Source organism: Hemicordylus capensis, chromosome 1, assembly GCF_027244095.1.
Source record: "Hemicordylus capensis ecotype Gifberg chromosome 1, rHemCap1.1.pri, whole genome shotgun sequence".
NCBI lineage: Eukaryota > Metazoa > Chordata > Lepidosauria > Squamata > Cordylidae > Hemicordylus > Hemicordylus capensis.
This window is the reverse complement of record NC_069657.1, coordinates 177,742,436-177,759,774: the sequence shown is the minus strand read 5'-3', so window position 1 is coordinate 177,759,774 and position 17,339 is coordinate 177,742,436.

Genomic DNA, 17,339 nt, shown 5'->3' with positions numbered 1-17,339 from the left:
CCCACCCGCCGATCAGCTGAGAGGCGGGAGAAAAGGAGCTCTTGGCAGCTTGCCTGCTGCTTCGATTGCGGCCAGCAGAACAAGCAGGAGAGACGGAGAAGAGGGCAAGTGGCTGAGGGGCCTTGGGGCTGGGCAGGGGGCAATGGGGAGTCACTTGAGGTGCCTCTGGGGGGCCCCTCCAGGCAGTGGGGCCCCCAGACAACTGTCTCCCCTTGCCCTATCATTGTTACGCGCCTGCACGGTAGTGCAACTTCACAGAGTACTAGAGCCACAAAATCTGCTTCCATGAGCACTACATAAAGCGTACCCCACCTGTTTTATCTATATTCCGAAACTTTATACACATGAACTGAATTTTCTATGATCAAAACTGGGGAATTCACTTCTAAACACAAAACATTCTTTTTTAGGGTTGGAAAACAAGTTTTATATGGAGACTGTATTTTAGGACTTCAAATTTCAGTTTCTCTTCACAAAACCTGACACCAGAATTCAGAATGTATGCCAAAACTTGAGCTTTAGCTGCAAAATACAAAATCTGTTTTCTTTTTATTTCTGTGGAGTTCTGCCTCTTGGCATTTATATGTCCTATTTCAAGTCTGATTTCCTTTTCCTGCATTTGTTTAATCTCCTATCCTAATGGAGATCAAACAAACTGATAAATTTGTCCCAAGATGGAGATGGGATTTTTAAAATGGATAACCTTATCAGTCGGACATGTTTCCTTTTGAATGTATCTCTCCTGTCTCCCTCTGGTTTGGAAAGATGGGGCGGGTGGGGGAGAGGATATAGAACAGCTTCTGTTTTACTTATAGCCAGGCAGCCAAGCAACAGAAGTAGAGGAACAGAATGTGTTGAAAACCTGAGCCAGGAAATAACCATTAGCACATCCCTGAATGACATTTTCAGCAACCCTATGTTTCCTTTTCACGACCATTATCTTCAATGTACCAGTGTGTTCAGTCAGCCCTACCCCATGTGCAGTATGGATGCCACAATTTTCTCAGCATATGCTCAGCTGAATCCCTTATGATAGCATCAATGTTGGCTTCTTTCCATGTATAGGCATGGAGGGATGTCTTCATTGGCAGAAGTCTGGGGTTACAGCCAAAGACAAAAATCCAAGCTCCACAGGCAAGGCAAAATGATAATTTTGATTTCTGAGTAAGTATTAAGAGTTTGGAACACCTGAGCACTGAACAGCCTGAAGAGCTATGTTGGCCTGTCCCATACATTTTATCATACCTCACTAAACAGAGTCTAGTTCATTAAAGCAAATTGTTATATGGGCTCTACTGGAAATTACATATCAGCAGTAATAACCACCAACCCAAATATATAGCTGGCACAATGGCTCTACCAATCAGTTGGCAATTTGTCCTCTGATAATGCCTCTGTGTTGGCAGAAAGCTGTCCATTTGGCTCAAAGCAAGAAATGTGTGAATGGTGTGAGCATCCATTTATAATATTTTAATAAGGGGACATGTCCCCAACTTCATCAATGTATTGGATGTCAGATCTAATTCCATTTTTAGCCGACATTCCAGCAGGCTTATGAGATCACACGGCACTTCATGTGTCCGTGTGTGTGTGTGTCCCCTGTCAACTTTGCAATTCCTCAACCAATATGAACAAAATTGGGTACCAAGAACATAGAACGTAGAACATAGGAAGCTGCCATATACTGAGTCAGACATTAGGTCCATCTAGCTCAGTATTGTCTACACAGACTGGCAGTGGCTTCTCCAAAGTTGCAGGCAGGAATCTCTCTCAGCCCTATCTTGGAGATGCCAGAGAGGGAACTTGGAACCTAGATGCTCTTTCCAGAGTGGCTCCATCCCCTAAGGGTAATATCTCACAGTGCTCATACATCAAGTCTCTCATTCATATGCAACCAGGGTGGACCCTGGGGACAAGTCATGCTTGCTACCACAAGACCAGCTCTCCTTGTTGTAGGGGACACATAGGCAGATGGGCACCCAGGTAATTTTGGAGCCTGTACCTAAAGGCCTTTGGAGGCCCCCGTCCCCTGCAAATTAAGCATCATCATGCTCTGCCAGGAGACCACACCACCTTGGACAGACTAAAGAGGATTTGGGAGCCCCCAGGAGCTGTGGAGGCCCTGGACATTGGCCCCAAATTCCAGGGTAAGAGCACCTCTGCACATAGGGACACCTCAACGGTGCAGTTTGTGATGATGCCATCCATCCCGATTCAAGATGGTGGATGCACAAACATTACAAAACTTTATACACTTCTTGACCTAATGAATGGAGACCAAGAAGATAAAGGTCATCATAGTCTTCTTTTGCATTCCACCCATAGTAAGAATTTTAGGGCAAGGACACTTGTTATGATTTCTTTCAGATGGCATAAGCTGGGAAAATTAATATTTTGAGCTTGCTGTTTCCAAACTGAGGTGGTATCAATAGTTTCAGTGCCTCAAGCTTTCCTGCATCCTCTCATAACTACAACACACACTGAAAAAGACAGAAGACAGATCTACACTGTTTAACATCTTTGGATATTGTGTTATTTTCTGAGGGATAGATGTAAAGACATGTCTTTTGACAGAGATTAATGTCACTCAATAAAACTAAGCACTAGTAATAATAGATATATAATATTAAAAATTAATCATTTGCACACAAAGTCATATCTCTCTGCTATCTCTCTGAAAGAGAAGAAAGGGATCAAAAGTGAGTGTGTGTGTGTAGTGATGGTATATAGTATATAAAAACGAAGAATACATTAACAATGTAATGAAATGATGCAGCTGTACATTAAAAAGTAGACCTACAGCCAATATCTTAAAAGGAGAAAAAGGGTGTGCAGCTGAATAAAGTTGGAGACATTCTTTCTGTTTTTAAATCACTTTCATCATTTGCTTCCTCTTACACTTTCTTCAAACATTAACTTTATTTTTTTTCCAGAGGCAGGATAATGGTACATGGATAATTAACAACACAATAATTGAACTCTGACTATAACAATCTACCTTTAAATCAAAGAAAGAAGGCAACCAATACTAAAATTTAATCTGTCCTCTGGGGCAGGGGGCATTTTCCAAGTGTAGCTAAGTAGCAGTCAGAAAAGATCATGTGACTGGGGGCTAAAAAACTAATTAATCTCCATAAAGCTGTAACTAAGGTAGACAAGATGACCTGAAATCTGATTACATAGTTGCATTTAAGGGGGAGATCACAGTGTGTATTTTCCATGTTGATTTCAACCACCTGAGCCCACAAAAGCCATATTTCAAAAGATCCACACAGATGCCAATGCCATTATTGAACAGTTCATAGATTATTTCAGATAGCCAAATGGCATACTGTATATAGAAGTTGTTGACTTTCACGGGGGGGGGGGATTTTAATATAATTCTGGGTTTCACTGGAGTTATGACTCTGTCAACTTTAATAAATTTTAAAGATGACCAGGACATGGTAACTGCTGCTAACATCCACATCCCTTCTCTCAACTGCAAATGGGAAGAGAAGAGAGGAAGACTAGCCCTGTTCAGACAGTAGGCTCATTCACACAATTGCCATCAGAGTAGGAGAAGCATCCAATTTGGATAGGAGAGCTGGGCACGCTCCCAATTGGTGGCCATGTATTTGCAAACGTCAAGGCAGGAGGCAGCGAGTGTGCGAGTGTGTGAGGCGGCAGCTGGGTAGGACAGCTTGATATGTTGGTCCTCCTTCTTTGGTAAAATGCTGGGGATGGAATATGGGTAGGGTGTGCTTGTCCAGCATGTACAGATACAATTATGTTGTACCTGTATGGTGCACGCCCATCTTTCTCATGTGTCCTGGCAGCCATCTTGTTGAAACCAGCCCATGTACATGTTTTTGTGTGAATGACTGTACTAGGGATGTGCACAGGACCATGCAGGGGACGCTTGAAGGTGTGTGTGTGGGTGCTACTTTAAGAGTGGGGGAGGCTGCACTTACCCCTCCCACTGCTTCTCCCCCCCCCCCACTCCGCCGGCATCATTTTTTTCAAAGCCCATGGGGACGGCAGCATACCTTCCTGTTGCCCTGTTGTCCGGATATGTCCGGAAGTCTCCAATGCGCCTGAGTGTGCCGGCAGCGGGAAAGCAGTGGGAGAGGTAAGTGCACCGTTGCCAGTTCTTAAAGTTAGACACCCCCTGCTGTCGAACCGGTTCAGAGGCCCATAAAGGGCCTCCAAACCAGTTACAGATCCCCTCAGATGCAGGGGGAGTGTGAGATGACATCCCCAACAGAGACCTCAGATGAATGGCTTGAGAAGCAATAGTGCCTCAAGACAGCTCCTCACAAGAGCAACTCCCCCACCCCATTCAGAGGTTTGGCTGTCGGGTGAGGAGCTGACAGATGAAATGACAAGCCACAATTGAGACAATTGCTGTGGAAGCAGGAATCACACCCACAGGAAGGGGGTGGCCTATTTCAAGAGGATCAATTGGATCAAGAAGAGAGAAGGAAGGAGGAGGGGGACCATTTCATGTTGGAGGTGGCCATAAGCCAATGGCTCTGGGACAACTGGACCCCATGACTGGTGGTAAGATACTGAGGATGGAGGGTGTCCCGGTGAGGATGCTGGCCCTACCTGAGGGAGTTACACAACTGCTCTGAAGGGAAGAGAACCGGGAACCATCTGCCTCTGAAGCAAGAAGGTAGGCAAGGTTGAGAGACTAAGAAGGGTTACCTTTGAGGATGATCAGGAAGCTACAACAGGTCCAGAATGCAGCAGCTCACCTACTCATGGGTGCCAGAAAATATGACAGGGTAACACCTCTCCTGCAGTCATTGCACTGGTTGCCTATTTGCTTCCGAGTTCAATTTTAGGTCCTGATTCTGACCTTCAAAGCCTTGAGGGGTTTGGCGCCTGTCTACCTACGGACCTACCTCTCCCACCCAGTTACATCCCATCTTGTTAGATCATCTCAAATGGCCCTTTTGTCAGTCTCTGATTTCTGAGAGGTTCGGGGCACTAGGACCCGTGAAAGGGCCTTTTCGGTTGCTGCCCCACTTCTTTGGAACTCTCTTCCCCTTCAGATTCATTTAGCCCCTTCCTTACTGATTTTTAGTCTCTATTGAAGACTTTTCTTTTTTGCCAGGCTTTTGCCCTGTAGTTTACCTATTTGGCATTTTCTTTTTTGTTAGTTACTTTAGTTTTTAATTTAGAATGTAATTTTAATGTTGTCTTGTTTTGCAAGTTTTTGTACACTGCCCGGAGTCTTTGGAGTGGGCAGTATATTAAATGTTTCTAATTAATTAATTAATTAATTAATTAAATTTTAAAAAGACAGGGAGTGTTGACAAGAACCTACTTCTTGTACATGAAAATAAAAGAAACCAAATCTATACTTATGGTCTGTTGCCTGTTCTATTGGTCCCCAAGTTTGGTGGTTCCATACTCCCTGGTGGTGCTCCCAAGCCCTTTTGATGAGGTTCTTCCCCCCTGGGAAGAGGGTGATGTCACAGTGTGGGGGGGTCTGTACCCAGATAGGATTTGTACTGCTATACAAGTGTTTAACTCATGAATAACTGTATGTGCATACAGATCCGTACGTGCATATGGTGTATATAGCCTATACATGCATTGAACATAATGAGTGTATGGGACTTCGAGTTGATTGTAAACTAGTGCATAATAACTGCTGACAATAAGTTCCTTGCCAGCTTCATGTCTTTTGTGTCTTTCTGAAAATCACTGGAATGACTGCCAACTTATCAATTTATGAAGCAAGGGGTATCATTTTGGCTTATTTCTATATAATACCAGTCTTAAAAATAGGAAGTGTCTTTATCACACTCATATTCGCCTCTGAGCACCATTTCACATTTCATAATTGCATACAAGACAGATTTAAATAGACACCTAGACTAACAAAATGCAGGTTCTACATAAGGAGCAGGAATCACCCAGAGCAGGGGCATATACATAGGTTGCTCAGAGTGCTTTCCGGGGGAAGGGGAACCACCAAATTTCTCCCCCTTTGTGCAAGAGCCAGTGCTGCTCCAGTTGGGAACTCAACAGCAGCACCGGTGCTTCTCATATAGCACCAACACTTTGTAAGTCTGGCATCCTAATTCCAAGCAAGGACCACAACTTCAGCCATTGTTACCTATAGCAAACTAGTACCATTTGTTTGTCCAGTTGCCCATACCAAATGTGTGCCATGTGAACAGCATGCTTTGTACATGGGCCAGCTGAATCACTCACAACAAGGAATTAATCTGGGTGCTGCTACCAAGAAGGCCTTGTCCATAGGTTCCAACTCTCCCTGTTTACCAGGGATGGGCCCTATTTTCTGGAATCTGTGCCTGGAAAATCACTGTCCCAGTTTTTGCCTTTTGGGGATGCCTTGTTCCGTCCCCCCCACCCCCCGCCACATTCATGTTGCTAGAATTGTCATTCTTCAGGATTCAGCTCCCTCCCCAGAGTCTCTAGAAATTGTCTCCAAGTGGGAGGGTGGATGCATCGCCTCTCTAGCATGCCTTCATGTGAATGGGTGTACACTGCACAGCATAGCTCCAATCTGTGTTTTAATTCTTCTGGATATGTTTGAATTGTTTTTACTTGCTTCAACTGTTCCTAATATTCTTAAGTATTGTTTTAAAATTTGTGCACTGCCTAGAGATTAGTTCTTTGAATTGAGGCAGTATGGAAATGAAATAAATAAGTAAGAACACATGGGTTTGGGGGGACTTTGCATCTTGCTAATGCCGTTCCATATCTTTATTTCTGGTGTAGACATTTGCCAGAAATATTTTCATTATGTTGTGTCAAATACGAACTGTTGCTTTTGTGTTTGTGTTTTGTTTTGTTTTAAGATGCTTCCTAGATTCCACATTTTAAAAGAAACAAGTTCCTACCATATATGGTCAACCTAAAGGGTATCCCCATGTCAAACTTCACATTCCAAACATTGTTCCCTACCTACGCTTCTGTAATTATGCCCAAACTCTGAAGTATTCTCACACGAGCTTACTGCCGTGTATATTTTCTGTAGTGCATGCCAAACCAGACAACAGCTCCGCCCCCCCACCCGCAAAAAAAACAACACACCCAACAACTGAGACCAGCAACATCTTAAAAATAACATGGTCCCTTTAAAGAATGAAATTAAGATCAGAGCCTTTTGAGGCTGTTTAAGCATGATAATGTCCTGCTGCCCTTGAGAAGTATTTAGGGCACAAGGAGCATGATAACAGTGTTTATAAGAGTTTAATTACGCCAAAAGTTTAATTACTGTATATCCCAAATATCTTTGTTTAATTGTGGTTCATCTGGAAAGATGCCATTTTAAGTGTCAGGAGTTTTGGTAGCACAGAGAGTGGGCTGTGGGGGCATCATTTCGGTTACTTTCTTTTAAATCTAAACTTTCTTTATCTGCAGCTTATTATGCATGAACAAATGCAGCTGAATATTTCACTTAAAAACAAATATGCTATCATCTCTTTTTTAATAATTGAAAGGCACCGTATTAGATCCAACTCTATTGGAAAATAATGGCAACCAAATTCTGATTTAATAGAAGAGGCACTTCAACTATTAATCATGTTTACAGATAATTTCCAATGTGGCATGAGATCATATAATTGAAAAAAAGAATCAGAGGAAGTGACAGAACATATTGTTTAAATCTGTGCCATGTGATAATATGAGGCTAAAATAGGCTTTATTTTCTACTCTGCGCACGTCATAAATTACCAATTACACATATATAAATAACCCAGTTAATATTTTAAGAGCTCAATTTTCTACATTATTTTCTCCCTTGTTCCATGCTTTGTCTTAACAAATAAACTCGGCCACAACGAAAATAAACCTGCCGAAGTCTCTGCAACCGGAGACAAGCTATAACACACTTCTGCACTGCAGGGTGGGCTCATGGGATACCTACTGAGAAAAATGCATGCCCACTGAGCATGCCCAGACTATTAAAATGAATTGACATGTTAATGCTGACAGGAAAAGAGCACAAGAGAGCTTGCTAAATTACTGCTCAGTCAGGCACCAGGAATTCCTGAGTGGCTAACTCTTGAGCAAAACCTGCAGCAAGGGGTGTGTGGGAGGAAACGATAGGAAAGGAAGGAAAAAATGGAAACTTTATTGTCAAATGCACTAAAACAAACAAAAATGGAAAGGATGTCATGTTAGTAATGCACCTACTCATAAATCATATGGATTTTAATCATACCTGCCACCTCAGCCTGCTTCTCCCCTGAGAAATTGTTTTCTTTTCTGCTTCCCTCCTTCACTCGCTTTCAATTATCTGGAAGCTGTTTCATGTGTTTATTTATTTATCTAAAGTTCACATACTGTATGCATGCACAAATTTTCTCTGGGGGACAGAGACCATGCAGATCATACAAAGACGCAGTGGAGCATAGCAACTAGCAGCACAAATGAATGTACTAACTCTAAAAAAAAAAAAAGCTTGTGTTGGACCTGGATGACAAGGGAAAGGGAGGACAGAAAGTAATTAGTATGTGTACAGTGATGGATTATGGGTTAATATTTAGGCATTCCACCTTTTAGATGCAAAAGGTAGGATCTCAAGATGACAAGCCTAAAATCAACATGCTTGGTGATGAAAACAAAGTAGAACTTACAGCTTGTGGACTTACAATATTTTTGCACAAAACAAAAATAGTCTCGTTTCTATCTCCAGTTGTAGAGTGGCCGGATTCTGGGGTAGTTTCCCAACGAGTTCAGCGGCTCATGTGTCACTTCAGCCACTGCTGATGGTCATTTTGCATGATTTCCTAGGATGATATTGATGTTTATTAAGAGCAGTTTGAAAAGTGTAGTAGTTAATAGTGCAAGCTATGAGCCAGGAAATGCTAACACTCATCTCAGTTTTGAGCATATTACCTAGGATGAGGTCATCTTTGCACATAAAGCCAAACTGCAGGCCCCATAGACCTGCAGTTTGCCTCCATCTCCTCCCTCCCCTGCGCGTGCTCCCCGGCAATCCGATATGAAGTCTGGGAGACTACAAAGGGGGAGTCACGGGCTGCATGCGTGGCCATGAGGACAGCCACGACAGCCATTTCATTGGGAGAGGAGGAGGAGCTTCCTACCCTTAACCCTGGCGGCACAACATGGTGGCAGAATACAGACAACACGATGCTTCCTTCAAACCTGAAGTCTCGCCAGCAAAACTCACTACAGACCTAAGGTGACAATTCAGATTTCGGCGCTAAAACTGACCTGCGGTTCAGTGATGAAACCATAGTTTTCTGCATTTTTGCACTAACAAAAATTTTAACCTATGGCATGTTTGCCTTGCGTTTGCCATTATGTATGAAGGCAGCCTTAAGTAAGGCACCTCAGACATAAATTTGCAATATCTCTCCCTATAACAGCAAAGTGACATTTTGTAGAACTAGAAATCTGTGTAAGTGTACACACATTTAGTTATTCACATAATATGTTCATACACAATCTGTAAGCTACATTTGAGAGATCTAGTCCAGGAAACAAATGACCGTACCAGTGGTGGCTTATGAAATCTGAAGTTGGTGGGGCCAATTTGCGTTTTTTGTCATGCCACTACAGCACACCATACGTTGGGGCGGGTGATGGTGGTGCTTATACATTTTTGGATAACTACTGTATGCCAATGAGAAGCCATTAAAGATTCAAAGGGTAATAGTATAGCATCTGCGTGAACTTAGTAGGTAGCCAACTGATATTGATTAATTCCATTGCTCCAACTAACATACCTTACAGTAGGTTGTCATGGTTCATAAAATTGTATCTATGAGGTACTTTTAACACCCAGAAACATAATATCTGTATTAATAATTCTCCAAGACGGGCCATGCGTGGGGACATGGTAGAAACAAGGCGATTGGCTGACAGAGTTTGCAAGCAGAAGCACCTGATTGGGCAGTGGGGATTCCATAAGCAGATAGGGAGAAGGAGCCTGTGAGAGCAGAAGCACCATGGTGATTGGGCAGTGGGGATTCCATATGCAGATAGGGAGGAGGAGCCTGTGGCACTGTGGTGATTGGGCAGTGGAGATTCCCTATGCAGATAGGGAGGAGGAGCCTGTGATGGTTAAGGTCAGTTAGAATGCAACTGTTACTGGTTGGAAGATGTTCTTGATCTGGTGGCGCAGTGGTAAAACTGCTGCCCTGTAACCAGAAGGTTACAAGTTCGATCCTGACCAGGGGCTCAAGGTTGACTCAGCCTTCCATCCTTCCGAGGTCGGTAAAATGAGTACCCAGAATGTTGGGGGCAATATGCTAAAATCATTGTAAACCACTTAGAGAGCTCTGGCTATAAAGCGGTATATAAATGTAAGTGCTATTGCTATTGCTATTGCTATTGCTATTGCTATTGATTGTAGAGATGAATCTATCCTCTATAATTATCAGCTTGAGCGTGATCCCGTGTCCTTTCCGGCCCGTGTCTTTCTCGGCCGCCCAGAGACGGGCGGCCATGTTGGGGCCGGGAGGAGGAGAAGCGGCGGAGGAGAAGCGGCCGCCGCCAATGCCGGGAGGAGAGTGCGGGCGAGGCGCCGGCGGAGCCGCGGCCTCGGCCAGAGGTGGCGGTGGCCGCGGTGGGGTGACTGGCTCCGATGGCGGTGACAGCCGCCGCAGCGAGAGTGCGGGTGAGGCGGCAGCGGTCGCTGCGGGGCGACTGGCCCCGATGGCGGCGGACACCACACACTGGGAAGGACTGGGCCCACTGGCGGCCGCACTCGGCCCCGCGGGAGACGGGGCGGGGGCAGTCTATTAGCGCCCGTTAATTTAATGGGCTGAAAATTGCTAGTCTATATATAAAAGGATAGTGGGCAGCGGTCTGTGAAGAGAGGAGTCATGAGGGAGGAAAGAGCCCCTTCAGGAGAAGGAGGCTGCCGTTGTGTGAATTAGATGAGGAAATGAGATGAACAAGATCTGTTAACTCAGGGAGGGGGAGAGAGAGAGAGAGAGAGAGAGAGAAGGGAGGGGAAGAAAGACAGAAGGAAGGACGAGGGATGAGCCCAAGGCTGTCAGCGGCCTGAGGGGAATAAATGGCCATGGCAGTGCCTATTGGCAGCAAGGAAGGGCCCAGTCAACCACTGCTGCTGTTTGGGGCTACCGAGGCCATTGTCAGAGGCAGGCAGGCAGGCAAGGGATGGGCCTAGGGCCTGTCAGCGGCCTGAGGGGAATGAGCAGTCATGGTGGTGGCAGCAGTGAGAAACGGCCTGGTCAACCACTGCTGCTGCTCCTGGAGGGAGGAGCAGGAGTGGGGTTCAGATGAGGGTGGGGAGATCTCTGGGGATAGGGGGCTGCAGCTTGGCTAATAGGTCACAGCAGGGGCGTATCTAGGGATAGGGCAGGCAGGGCACGTGCCCCGGGCACCACTTGAAGGGGGGCGCCATTTTTCTAAAATTAAAAAAAAATTAAAATGACTGTTGAAAACAAAATGGCCACCGCGCATGCTCAAATGGCCTCTGTGAGGCCCTAGGCCATGCCCGGCCTCACAGAGGCCATTTCAGCATGCACAGTCGCCATTTTGTTTTCAGTGGCCATTAAAAAAAAAATTTTTTTTTTTAAAAATGGCCACCGCACATGCTGAAATGGTCCCTGCGAGGCCCTAGAGGCCAGAGAGGGGAGGGGAAACCTTTGCAGACCCCCCCACAGCCTTTAGGAAGCCACCCGAAGGGGCTACAGCTAATTTTTTTAAATTATTTAAAAAAATAAAATAAAATAATTTAATTTTTTTTTAAAAAAAATAATATAATATAAGTCACTGTACACATATTCAGTTTGGCACTATGTACCAATCAGATGGGTGTCACTATGTACCAATCAGATGGTTTGGCACTATGTACCAATCAGATGGGTGTCAGATGCTTGGACAGGGGGCGCAATTTCAGTGCTTGCGCTAGGCACTATTTTCCCTAGATATGCCTCTGGGTCGCAGCAATGCTGCAGCCACGACCAAGAAGGGTGAGGAGGATGGAAGCAACGGGATGGAGGAGGAGCAGGAGCGCAGCCCAGGTGAGGGTGGGGAGATCTCTGAGGTGATGGGAGCAATCAAGTACTAATGCGCAGATGCTCTAGAGCGTGTAAGAGTTCCAGCATTGAAGCAGAGAGAAATAACGGCGGTGGTCGGGATGCAGAGGTGGAGGGTAGGCAACCGAAGCCCCTCTGGCTGGAAGAGGTGGGTGGATGGCGGGCGAAGGCTTGTTGGCCAGGAAGAGGAGGCGGTGGTGGGGAGAAATAATGGCAGCAGCGAGGAGGTGGGCAGACGGTGGGCAAAGCCCTACAAGCCTGGAGGAGGAAGTGGGAGGCGACGGCGGGATGGGGAGAGCTGCACGGGGAGAGAGTTGGGGGGGAGAGCGAGCGAGCTGTGGGGGTAGAGCTAGTGAGCTGGCAGGGGAGAGAGAGCGAGCGAGCTGCGGGGGGAGAGTGAGCAAGCGAGCTGGCGGGGGAGAGCGAGCGAGCGAGCTGGCGGGGGAGAGCGAGCGAGCGAGGTGTTGGGGGGAGAGCGAGCGAGCGAGCTGGTGAGGGAGAGCGAGCGAGTGAGCTGGCGGGGGGAGAGTGAGTGACCGAGCTGAGGGGGGGAGAGCGAGTGACTGGTGAGCGAGCTGCGGGGGAGAGCGAGTGAGCAAGAGCGCTGCGGGGGAGTGAGAGAGCGAGAGCGCTGCAGGGGTGCAAGCGAGCGAGAGTGCTATGGGGGTGCAAGCGAGCAAGAGCACTACGGGGGTGCGAGCGAGCGAGAGCGCTACGGGGGTGCGAGCAAGCGAGAGCGCTACGGGGGAGTGAGCAAACACGCTGCGAGGGTGAGCGAGCGAGCGAGAGTGCTGCGGGGGAGCGAGCGAGCGAGATAGTTGCGGGGGGATGCCACAGGCTCAGTGCACAACTGCACAGATGTGGGGTTAGCTAGTAAATACTATTATTCACAATATTGAACACCAGCTGCCATATTTCCCAAAGATAAAGCCTCTCCTACACTACACACAAATAGAAAAACATAGACAAAGTAGAAGGCAATTTCTTATGGTCTCTAACACCCCCTCAAGGACCCATAATTCCCCTACTGGCAGGTCCATCCAAGGATATACAGACAACAATTTAGCACAGTTTAGAGAATATAAACACAGATTAGACAAATTCATTGAGAGAGAGAAGTATGTAACTGAGGCTATTCTCACGGAGAGCCTAGCCTGATTTTTGCTGCTTGTGTAAACCACCAGGCTCGCAGGTGAGCCCGGTGGTTTACAAGTGGCCAAGCTGCTTGAGAAGCCCTCCCCTTTGCCCAGGTTAGCAGAACAAGCACTCTGCTAACCAGGGTTCACGGATCGTGTGCTGCTGCACCACGGTAACTTAAGAGAAGACCCCCTGACCCGGGAGGCTAAAAAGCAGCCTCCGGGCTTGGGGGTCTCTCCAGCATGCTCTGCGTGCTCACGCAGGGCATGCTGGAACTTCCAGAAGCCACACGGGCCCCGAACTCCTAAGCCCCCGCTGGCTCCGCAAACCCTTTCAAAGCGAGTTTGAACCCACCTCACTAGCTGTTAGTCATAATGGCTATAATGTGAGTGTTCAAGAAGCTATTCAAGTTCTCAGACAAGTGGACAAATACAATTTCTTTCTCACAAATAATTAGATTAGGATTACCTTGCCAAAAGATCTACATCAAGACAGAAAATACACAAAATTGCAGACAATATATTCAAATACATATTGAACATCAATCTGATTTCAAATCATACTTGGATTTACCCCATTTTTTTAGGATTTAAGAATTAGTAAGCACTTCATTGGCAGGCCAAAAGGGCATAATTTAAAACAATTCCCCATGATTCATTTTACAAGATCTTATTTTGATGCAACCAGAAGGAACAACAGACCACACAATAATGTATTATTGTTGAGGGCAGGAGAATGCGCATTTATCATTTTGGAGTCTGAACACCTTTGCAACACAGCGAAACAAGGTGGATATTTTATTCTACTGCAAGCTCATAAAAACAGACAATATGTAAATGATATTTGTATGCACTGCTGTTATAAGCATTGGTCAGGTTTTTTTTTTTTAATAATACAGTCTTTCTTGGGGAGAGCCATCTGGGGGCACAGAGATCCATTTTATCATTCCTTTTGCTATGTAACCTGCTTTGAGAAGCATTCAGGCCCTTTCCCTGGGTTAATATTGCGAAAAGCATTGGCGGGGGAAGGGATCCTCCAAGAATAGCTAAAGTAGGAGTTGGCAACACTAAATGGAACACAACTTTGAAAATAAAGTCCGGAGTGGACTATGCTAGGCCTAGTACCTTAAATAATTCACCTACTGGGCTTCCTGTTACAGGCCCTTCTGTTACAGGCCCTTCCCCTGGGTTAATAATGTGAAAAACATGGGGGTGGGGCAAAATTCTGCAGAAATAGCTTCTGTAGGAGTTGCCAATACTAACACAAATTTGGAAAAAAAAAAAAAAGCCTACTAGCAGATAATGAGGTTCTACTGTAATCTATTCTTTAGAACTGTGCCTTTTCTTCCCAAAATGCCAATTGGTCCCTGCATGCATGGCTGAGTCCTCACAGTGGAAAGTTGACCAATCAGAAGTTGGTCTGAGGGCCCAGCAGGGCCGGCTTTTTCTATGAAGCAAGAGATGCGTAGCATCGGAGCGCCACCCACTGGAGTCTGGGAAGGTGCCAATGGAACTTGAAGAAAAGCAACAGGCTTTTCTGTCTCTTTCAGGACAGGGAATCCTCTGCAAGCAGCTAAATGGATTCCGAAGTGGATTGCAATGCAAAGACCGACAGACTCACAGAGGTGGGGGTGGGTGGGGTGGCTTCCCTTTGTTCTCCCAGCTGCCCCCTCTGGGCTCTGGCTCAGTCTGAGTCAACAAGTCATCAAGTCAAAACAAAGGGACTCTCTTTGTTTTGCGAAGGGACTCTCAAACTTGACCAGAGGCTCTCCTCCTCCCCTTGCTTGCTCTGGGCTAGGAGAAAGGAGACATGGGGAGTGAGCAAGACCACAGGCACAGTCTCATTTCAAAGAAGAAGCATCCTTTATCATTCCTATTTCAAAAACAGTAAGCAGAAATGGAGGGGGTGCTTATGGGGGATGTGTTTTATGAAATGGGGAGATACCAGGCATGGAATCACTCTGTGTCTGTGATTCTGGGGATAGCAGAGTATTGAATGCAAAACATGCAGTGCCTGTAAAATCCAGGGCAAAAATGCAAAAAATGCAGTATGTTTTAGTTGCTTAATGCAGTATAATGTTCAATTTAATTTTCAGTATGATTATTTTGAGTTAATTGAGTGGAATTTACAGGCATAGGTAGGGACTATTTGAGCCAGCGTGGTGTAGTGGTTAGAGTGCTGGACTAGGACTGGGGAGACCTGAGTTCAAATCCCCATTCAGCCATGAAACTAGCTGGGTGACTCTGGGCCAGTAACTTCTCTCTCAGTCTAACCTACTTCACAGGCTTGTTGTGAGGAGAAACCTAAGTATGTAGTACACCACTCTGGGCTCCTTGGACGAAGAGCGGGATATAAATGCAAAATAATAATAAAATAAAAATAATTATACATAATTATATTATATACAATATTATGTACATAATTACATAAAATCTTTGTGTATTAAATTTTGAATACACACTAATTGTATTCCAAATTTTTATTTTTCACGATAACGAAGGGCGCTCAACAGAGTGTTGCATCTGGGCGCCAGATCCCCTAGAGCCAGCCCTGGGGCCCAGTCCTACTCAAGATTATCTATCTATCTATCTATCTATCTATCTATCTATCTATCTATCTATCTATCTATCAAACTTCTATATCGCCCAAACTTTCATCTCTGGGTGGTTTTATGCTTTTATGACACTGTGCTTTATGTGATTGGCTGAGAATTCCTGTTTACTGAAAAATCCTGTTGGCTGATCATTTGAAAACTCAGCAGTTTCCATGGGGCTTCTCCTGCCTATGGGGGCCAAGACAAGAGAAGCCAGTCTGGAACAAGACAAATCTTGTCATGTGATCTGTAATCTGCAAGTCCAAACTTCCTCTGCCAGCAAGAGCTTAGACTCATGATTCAGACATAAGAGAAGCAATGGGAAAACCAAAATAAAACTAAATAGTCAGCAAGGATTAAGGTCACACAGAAGTCTTTGTTTAATTGATTTAATGCAATTAAATATCTATATATTTAATTCTCCTGGGTGTGCCAGGGAAAAATGCATCCTGGCAGCCCAGCTGATTGGCTGGGCTGCGGGGCGCCTGATTGGCTGGCGCACCCAGGAGAACAGCGGCGGCGGCCATGGCCGGGAAGCCAGGCGGGCCCGGCCGCGGAGGCGAGGCGGCGGGCCTGGCCGCACCGCAGGCCAGGCGGTGGCCCAGGAGGCGGCGGCGGGCCAGGAGGCGGCAGGCCCCAGCCCGGCCGCAGATGTGAGGTGGCAGGGGCGGCCCGCCCCGCCCGACAGCGCAGTAGTGGTGGTGCGGCAGGGCGGGGGCGGCCTGGCCATGGCGGCGGGACTCGGCACTCGGCCCGGCAGTGGCACGCGGCGGCGGGCCCCAGCCCGCCCGACAGCGTGGTAGTGGTGGTGTGGTGGGGTGGGGGCGGCCCGGCTGCGGTGGCGGCACTCGGGTCAGCTAGTTTAATTTAATTCCTTTCCTTTTTTTTTCTTGTGAGGGCCTGGCTGCATTTGGCCCTAAAGAGGAGCCTCCAGTGCACTCATTCATGCACAAAAATGCACATATATAAAGACGCCTACACACACAATGTAGTGTGTGGATAGTAGGACTGTGTGATGCTTCAATGACCAATTCAATTTAGAAGACTTTTGGTCAGATTTGGCCACTGAAACTAGAATTCCAAAACAAAACAAAGCAACCCCAGGCCAGATCAATTCACTTCTAAAGCTATTTGTCCCCTCCTTTCCTCCATCACCTGACCCCTCCCCCACCTGTATGTTCTTAACAGGGATGATCAGGAGACAAGCTGGTTTTCTTTTGTATTTGACTGCAGCAAGATAGCAGTGTCTTCCACCATGTCATTTAAAAATTATTTCCAGAAGTGTCTGTCTCGCTCCCGACCAACTGCAGTTCTTGGAAAGACACAGGATTTTCAGGGAATGCCTGTCTTTTTTCGGCCACTTCCCCAAAATCACCTTTCTAAGGATTTTGTTTTTGTGGGGTAGGGGGATGTTCCTCAAAGTCACTTCAAAATGACAGGTTTCCCAGGACTGCGGGGAATAATGACAATAATAACAAACAACTTCGACAAATCATTTTAAAATGCTGCTACTTTGATGCCGCTACCTTCTTGTATTCAGATGAAATTCTGTATTCAGTCAGTCTGCTTTCTTCCTATGCCTGGTCAGTACCTACAAGGGAGGA